Consider the following 9049-nt stretch of genomic DNA (forward strand, 5'->3'; position numbering starts at 1 on the left):
GTTTTTTATATGTACCTCAAGGTACTAGGCGGCTTGTCAACAATGTGATGGTGGGTGGATGGAGTGTCCCACAGGCGTGCTGGGGGGGGGGTGGTCTGCAGCATGCTCGGCAGCAGACCTGGAAGTGGAATGGAAGCACTTCTGGTCCACTTTTGGGTTCATCGCTGAGCACACCGGGGGAGGAAGGCACGCTTCTGTGGGATGCTCCACCCCCTCCAGCATCGCAGCATTCATGACCCATGCTTGGTACCACAAGGTATGTAGAAAAAACATTTAAAGCTGTGTCTATGGCTGAATCTCTAATTCTCTGAATCAGCATTGAATTTTTAATTGGCCAAATTGAATCGGGGCAGTGATCTGAATCAACAAATTGAATCACTGTCCCATATTTGGGTCGAGCCCAAATCTGAATCAAATAGGGCCAGTTTTACACACCCCTAATATACAGCCAAGAAAGTTAAGAGTGGAAGAACAGGTAGACAAAAAGGCCAGAGTCACAACATTTGAGTAGACTGGGATTTGCATCACTGTTTCATCATCCTTATTACCCGAATATCTCCATTAACATGAATTAGTGTATGTGTAGCAATGACACGCTAACACTAGATCTTCATGAAAGGACATCCCACTGCAATTATTGCGTGGCTTTTAAGGATTTTGTGTCATGGGAAAATGGCTTCACAGGCTACAGGACTGAATACCACTGATCCATATTCCTAACAGAACTGTAAAAACTTAATCTAATGCTAGCATACAAGGGTGCTACTACTGCTTCTATTGAGTTCCCTTGTTAAATATCACCTTACTTGGTAAGAGGCAATAAAATACAGCCAACATCATTGCTAATGAACAGTTAATTTGAAAAGTTAAGACATTTAATTTTAGATCTGTCAAACAGATGAAGAAGTGAGGACTGAATGATCCAGAGGGAATTCCAGCAATAGGGGGGTGTAATTTGTTTGAAGTCCAGGCTTTCTTCCTGTTTTGAGGAACTTTAGTTTCAGATGACAAGCCAGACAGAAAGCAGTGCCGGGCTTTCGTGTTTTATAAAACACTGGTCAGATAAAGTGCAGGTTGCCCCCCAAATGCCTTAAATGTAGCAGATTTTTGAACCAACCAATATTTTAGTGGGGACCTGTGATAACATCACCACGGCAGGTAAAATATGAGAAGACAGTTTAACAGGAGTTTAAAAAATCCCAGCAGAAGCATTCTAAATCCATTATAACAGATGAATAGATGGCTGCTGGATGACCTCCAAAGACAGGAAGAATTATAATAATCCAACATAACCGTGACAAAGGTATGGATAAGTAAATCAGTGGCCTCCTGGGGGTGGTATACTAAAGCAATTTAGCCATGGTCCTAAGATGGTAAATACTAGCATCAGTGCTTGAGCTGATGAAATCATTAGAAAAATACAGTGACTAGGCTATTATCCATGAAAAAGTCTGAGATGGTTTACCCCTACAGATGGAACTAACCTAATGCTACATGTTTGGCTCAGCTTTGTAGCTCACATTTGTCTGTAATTGCTAATCCTTTCCTGCAAGGGAAGTTAGTCAAAAGGTTAGGGGTGATGCAAATGCATGTACAGAATTTAAAATGAGTGAGAGAGAAAATCTTCTGAAAGGAACCACATAACATGGCACAGGTCAGTGATCTAGCAGAAATGTCAAAAAGCCTTAGCCTCGGTGTGGGATAAATGTCCGGTAGAAATGGGAACTAATTTTTTAAAAGTTAAAAATTCTACCTCTGCCAATTCAGTTGTAAGGTTTTGGACTAGATGTCCCGTACATGTCAGTCACTGTCATCCCTGATAGTAACCTTGTCACACAGTTACAGGATAAGAAAGCAGTAAATCAGTAGTATTATGGCACATGTCACCAGATGATACTACTGTACGTCATCTTAAGGGTTCTTTTTCTTCTTGCAAGAAACATATTTCAGGTTTTGAAGAATCATTGCCCTTCTGTTTTCTTATGCAGTTGTCCTTCAATGGATGCAATGCCATAGAACACTTTAACATCCATATTTGCATGCAATACTAGAAACATAAAAAACAGCTTCCTTAAAGTAAAGTGAGAGGTGAGACTGCAAAAGGAGGAAATTACCTGTGTACTGTTCAGGTTCAGCTATAGAACTAGAATGCAAATATAGAAATAGGGAAAGCTACACTTAGAACATACCCAGGCTCAGTATCATCACTTTCTTCTTCACTGGAAAGCCAAGCTATAAGACCCTGGACTTCAACAATAGATGCATGTTAGAAGAGAGGATTATAGAAGAAGTTTTGAGAGTGTAGTCTGCAGAGTGTTTTCTGATAGATGAACAATGGTTATTTTGCCAATTAAGTTGTGGGAGACTGAGGTGCAAAGTCAGAAGATCCCTCTGACTTCGCACCTTAGGTTGAAGAACATCTGAATAATTAATCAATTCCTTCTGACTCCAAATCCCGACCAAAGGAAAATAATCAAATTTATAGTAAGGGATGGATGCTTTGTCAATACAGACTAGGAAGCAGTAAAACCTGTTTTTCCAAAAACATGCATGGGGCTGTAGAGTGGTGACAGTACCTCTTTAAGGCTCTGGAAGTGTGAGTTGTGCCCCATTCTGACTTGTCTTTAAGGCTGCCCCAGTTAACTCAGCTGTAAATGGCTACCTGGTTATTTGTTCCCTGGAATTTTGTAATGCTGATTACCTTGTGCATCATTGGCTATGTAAACCTGTATGCCTTAACCATGACAGTCTAATGAGCTGTTAGGCTCAGGCAAACCTTCAACCTTTCTCGTGAACATCAATCAATGCTAAGTTTGCTGTTATTCATAAATGTCAGCAGAGGATTTTTTTTATGCATCTATGACAATTTTGGAAGAAAAGATAACTTGTCTTCTAACTCATAATCAAGGTTGTCATCAAAAGGGCATTATAAAAAATGAGATTATTTATCCTGTTGAACTGATGATTCTAAATGGAGCAATGTTCCTCCCCCCCACCTCCACTTTTAACACCTCAGTGCAATTTCTGACTACAAACAGGTGTTACAGAACATCTACCCTACTATACTCATAACAGGAGAGAGGGCTGCCTCAGAAAAAAGTCTCAAACATCAGTATAGCAACATATTCTATTCTATACTACGCTGAGCATTAGGTGTGTGCTACGCAAAAATGACACCCATAACATTATGCATAAAGTTGAAGTAAGGGCCCTTCCAAGCTAAGTGATAAATGAATTAATTGAGCCGTTTTCATTCTTCACCCACTTTGATAACCATGCCATGTCACTTAGGATCTTTTCATAATATTCCAAATATCTGTACAGCTTTAATATATATATCAATCCAGCAGGTAAAATTTCCCTCCCTGAAAGTTATCTAGCCAGTAAAAAGCATACTCAAGTAAGACTCAGTCTTTGATCAGTGACACCTTTTCTAGCTGTATACCAGTGTAGAAAGAAATTTTTTTTATTCCGTTGGTAAATGGAGGAATTTTTGAGCACTTACTTCCAGCCTTGGAAAGGCCATAGTTATGTACTTAGATTAGAGGCACTATTGTGTACAGGGAAGGAAAAATATAAAAACTACTTAAATGTAATTTTTAAAGCTGTTTTGTTGTCCTCAGTTCTTTATATTAGATAACTATTAATTAAGGCCCTCATTCTCGTACTCATGGCAGTGAGTATGGGGCAAGAAGAGAGCTGTTGCCTGGCCAGGGCTGGGACGTTGCTCCCTGCCCCTAGAAGCTAGCTGTTTACAGGGTAGGCTCTGTGACTGGAACCTGAGTGGGGACAATACCCCTCCTGCCCCAGCAGCAGGGAACTCCCAGCCCTCACTCCATGGTCATGATCAAGCAGGATTCAGCATTAAGACACCTGACTTTTTAAGCAAAGATACTAAATCTAAATGCCATATATTGCTTTAAACAATTGTTTCAAAACATTCCTAAAGTTGTTAGAGAAAACAAGAATGAAGACATGGCAAAGAGAGAATACAGAATGGTACAGTTTGGAATAAAAGTTCACTAGTATTTGTCAGCACTGATAAGCATTGCTCACTAATAACCATATCATCGGTACTAACTGCACTTATTTATGACTAATAGCAGTAAGCTTTAAACACTGCATTTTAAATTGCATGTTGTTTTAACACTGCTTCAGTACAGTCAATGGCACTTACTGTTGACATCAATGGAAGCAGTCAGCAGTGAAGTGTTTTTAAAACCCAAACCCCCTATGCCACACCTTCATATATTTCTTTCATGCAAACACACGCATATACATTATTTAGCTGCAGAAGTCTGATTCCTTTATTTTTCTTTCTTTCCCTTCCTTTTTCATAGTAAATGGCTGTTTACAAAGCAAGTTCAATACTTACAACGGTTGTTACATTACAAATGGAGCATTAATCAGTCAACCCATTAGAAGAGCAGCTTTTGACAGAACTGCAGTGTAATTGTTTCAAAGATGTAATTTTTAATGTAACCCAGGCAACCTACTAGTTGGCCCTGAGTCTCCTTGTGAACTCCATAATCTGTTCTTTTCTGACATCTCTGGTGATTACAGTAATGTTAATGTAATTTTCCTACAGTCAAATATCCTACACCTGATAACCCTCTTAATCATGAGATAATTAGCTCTTTCATCATACTTTTGTTGTTGTTGTTTTGTTTTGTTTCAGGATGACAGGAGTTTTAGAGTGACACCACTGAAAGTTCAAGTGTTATCTTCAACGCAGTGTAAAGCAGTCATTTTGAATGAGTTCTCACAAAGTTTGCTGCCATTTTTTTAAAATAGCTGAGAGATCAGAAATAGTAGAGATGACAAAGTGAAGGTGCTTTTCCAGTACCACCTCAGGGGCCTGTAATATGCAATCTCTTAAGAGACTTGAGATGCCTAGCAGGGAATAAAGTGAAGAGGTTTGTATGGAAGTGCAGCTCCTATGCCTCTGTTCAAAGACCAAATACCATCTGCACTTTATTCAAGCTTTCCTGAGCTCACTTGCTCCTCCTATAACTTTTTACTGGCTAGTGGAAGGACACATTGGTTAAGGAAAGAGGTTGAGACTGCTTGGCTACAGAGTGCATAGGGCTCTGATCCCTTTCAGGAGAGGTAGAATGTGCTCAGGGAGGTCAGGGGCAGCTACAGAAAATGTTGGGGTAGCTGCAGCCCCTTCTATAGCCCCCTCCCAGTGCCACCGCCACCTGCCCCAAGTGCAGCATGGCCCAGCCCCTTCTGGGAAGAGTCTGGCACAGGTCCGGCCCCAGCCCACAGCAGCAGCTTGCCCTGCCCTCTGCAGGTCCAGGGGCACATGCCCCCATGACTTCCAAGTTGCACGTAGCAGCAGGAGCCGCCATGCCCCCCAGATGAGCTGCTCATGGCTCAGCCCTGCCTACTGCGCAGCTGCAGCCTCACTCCCTTCCCATCCTTGCTACAGCTGCCGGAAGCCCTTAGCCAGGCTGCCTTGCAGCCCTACTGCTGCCCTGTATTTGGAGGGGCTAAGCCCCATTAGCCCCCACACCTTCCATCGTTTATAACTACATCCAATTTTGGTCCCCACATTTCAAGAAGGATGTGGACAGATTTGGAAGTGTCCAGTGGAGAGCAACAAAAAAATATTAGGGGCTTGGGAGGCATGATTTATGAGGAAAGACTGAAAGAACTAGGGTTATTTAGTCTGGAGAAGATTAAGCATGGATTTGATAACAGTATTCAAATACCTAAAGGGTGATTTATAAGAAGGATGGAGACAGGATTTCCTCTGTGGCTACAGGGAATAAGTCTTGGAGAAATGGCCTTAAACTGCAGCAGAAGAAATTTAGGTTGGTGATCAGAAGAAGCTTTTGGATTATGAGGGTAGATAAGCATTAGAATAGAGTCCCTAAAGAAGTTGTAAAAACTCCAGCCCTAAATGTTTTTATGAGTAGATAAAACAGGATGGAACAGTCTCTTGACTGGGATGTCATAGTCAGGTATGAACGTGCTCTGAGCAGGGGGCTGGACTAATTAACTTTGTGAGATGTGACCTCACTTCACTAATGCTGAACAAAGGTGAATAATAACTTCCCTGGACCTACTGGCAACACACCTACCAATTCAGCCCAGTACGCCATTGGCCTTCTTGGCAACAAGGTCACACTATTGGCTCATAGTCAGCTTATTGTCCACTATAACCCCTGGATCCTTTTCTGTAGAGCTGCTGCCCAGCCAGTCAGCCCCCAGCCTGTACTGGTACATGGGACTGTTTCATCCCAAGTGCAGGACTTTGCTCTTGTCCTTGTGAACCTTATGAGACTCCTTTCAACCCAATTCTCCAATTTGGTTAGGTCACCCCAAATCCTAGCCCTACCCTCCTATGTATCTACTATTCCGCCCAGCTTGGTGTCATCAAGTTTAGTACTCACACTTGCTGAGGGTGCACTCTATGCCATCTTCCAGGTTGTCGATGAACACATTTAACAAAACTGGCCCCATGTATAAGTCTATAGTATAATATCTGCATATTTCTGTTACTAATGCCCATTTAATATGAGAAACATGATAAGCATAGCACATAGCATCAGTTTCTTATTTCTCAAACATACACCTCTCTCTCTCTGTCTCTCTCTGTGTGTGTGTGTGTGTGTGTGTGTGTGTGTGTAAAATAGCGACAGTATTAATGCAACACATAGCTCTAATTAGCTGCATAGCAGATATCAGCAGTAGTTTAAAATATACACGCTAAAGCACAAATTAAAACTTTGAGGAAAAAGAAGCTGATTAGAACCACATAAAAGAAACTGGTCATGAAGAGATGTTTTACTCCATAAACAGTTTTAGCAATGCCTTGGGAGTAGTATCCAGGCATTACCACCCTGGATGAACTTCTCCCTGTGCGTCAATATTGAGGCACTTCAGTTAGGCAGCATGGAGTAGTTGCCTTGCTTAAGCTACTTAGGAAATGATCAAACAAACCAGTTACCACAAAGGAAAAAAGGGGCAGAGATTTATTGCAAGTCAGTTACAGGCACAGCTGAATGCATAGCTGCCCATAAGCATATTTATGCTTTCTTCACTTAGTTTTCACCTAAGCCATGGTAACTCTACCTCCATCTATTCATGGTAACTGAGTCCTTTTTCATTTCCTCCAAGGCAAAACTATGCATACAAGCAGTTACTATGGGGCAGCTAGTACATAGTCAACATTCCTATTTGCTCACCTATTCCATCTGCCTATATTCTTAGTCTGTTGAGAAATAGCATGCCTATCTCCTAGACCTTCCATCCCACACAAGTCATAGATTCATAAGTTCAATGATTCAATGAACCTACACATTAAGTCCTGTTCACAAGTGCTAGATGACCTCTATGCCACTTTGAGCTTTGCTACCCAGGTCAAGTTAAGTTAACTTTTGGTTGTTCAGCCAAGATAAAACATTTTGCAGTTCTTTAGTATCGCAGAAGGCACAGCACCCAGGTGGAGTGCCCTATATTGACAACTGGGGACAGCCAAGCAGAAGGTGAGTGGGAAGAGGGGGGAAAAGGATGAAGTGGGGCATGTGTGCTGCAGAAGGGGCCAGGAATGGAGGGTGGAAGAGGATAGGCAGGGAGCTGCCAGGCTGTCATACCCTCTACTCCTTAACCCACGCTTTCCTTTCCTCCAGGAACTGGATCTGGGTGCACAGTGGTGGGTTCAGGGAATGAATAAATCTATAGTAACCTAATCAAAAGAAGGGAAAAAGAACAACTTGTCAACATAACTAGCCACTTATAGTCCATATAAAGCCTTTGATTTAGGGAAGCATGCAAGAATATATTCAATTGCTGTTCAGGAGAATACATAGGCATATCTTATTTAATTCCAAATGTTTAGTACCAGAGTACAGATACTTTCTTGAATATTGATCTAAGTCTGGGGGCTTAAATTGATTTTGTTGCCTTTTGCATGTAAGTATATATCTACATTCTGGTTGCAATCTATAAATCCTTAAATGCTATGACTTACTGGTAGCATTTTGCTTTACTTGTATTTTATTGGGTTATCTGGAATGTTTCAAGTAGTTGCTCATTGCATTTTAGTACTCAAAGAACATTCAAACAAGACATATTTTACTTTTAGCTGAAGGGAAAGCAACAAAGGAAAAAAGCAGTTCCCACAAGGGAGCACAGTGCAAGTATCTCCTCTGTAGCATGTACCAGCAGTATCTTAAAACATAGCAGATGCCTCTGCAAATAGATCCCAGACTCAGAAACAAAAGACAGAGAACACTGAAACAGAATGCCAATAGTTACATGCTGCCTTCCAATCAGATCCTTGCCACTATCTGTACCCAGTAGCAAGGCGTTCTCAGCAAAGGAGCTCAATTTGTGGTATTTGCCAGCTATTGGAGACACCTCAGGAGCTGGATTTGGAGACTTTTGGGAAAAAGAGCAAGACTTAGCTATTTAGCCATTGGCACAGAAGCAGGGGATGAAATTATTTTAATTTCTGTGTATTTTGCATTTGTTCTAAATATCAGGGACTTAGATGCCAGGATGGTACAGGACATTAATACATCAAACATACTTTCTTCAGTTATGCAATTATACATATTGTTAGAAGTAATTTAGAAGCATTACAGGCTGAATTCTGCATATATATAAAAAAAAAAATTTGCCTGTTCTCCTGTGCCTTCCCTTTAACTTGGGGACACTGTAAATGAATCTCCCATGAGATCAGCATCTAAGTGGTAGGGGGATGTGGCAGGGATTGTGGAACAATGGCAATTAGGGCTACACATAACCAATCCCACAAGTCCAGAGATGTTCCTAGAAAAAGCTTATGCAGTCCTCTGGCTCTCTCTCACCACCCAAGTAAATAATATAATGACTACCAAATCCACCTCAGTGTCAGAGGTCCGATCCAGACATACACGCACGTGTGGCACCACAAATTGCACCTGGCATGTTTAATTGTCAAGTTAGCAGTGTGGGGACAAAATTTGGTACTGGGAAATCCTGGTAGTAAAAATAACATGCCAAAAAAGTGGCATAGTGCATGTTGCTGGAGGCTGCCAGCCAGAGCATCTCCCTG

General features: G+C 41.4%; 1 long non-coding RNA gene across 1 annotated transcript in view; it reads right to left on the reverse strand.

Annotated features, from left to right (window-relative positions):
* Positions 1-2652: 2652 nt before the first annotated feature.
* LOC109323356 overlaps positions 2653-9049 on the reverse strand; it is a 12007-nt gene continuing 5610 nt past the window's right edge. Inside the window, exon 3 of the long non-coding RNA XR_002104634.1 lies at positions 2653-2662. This is a non-coding gene — a long non-coding RNA (uncharacterized LOC109323356). The remainder of the gene's footprint in view (positions 2663-9049) is intronic.

The sequence above is a fragment of the Crocodylus porosus genome, unplaced genomic scaffold, assembly GCF_001723895.1.
Source record: "Crocodylus porosus isolate Cpor-Errol unplaced genomic scaffold, CroPor_comp1, whole genome shotgun sequence".
NCBI classification, from domain to species: Eukaryota; Metazoa; Chordata; order Crocodylia; family Crocodylidae; genus Crocodylus; species Crocodylus porosus.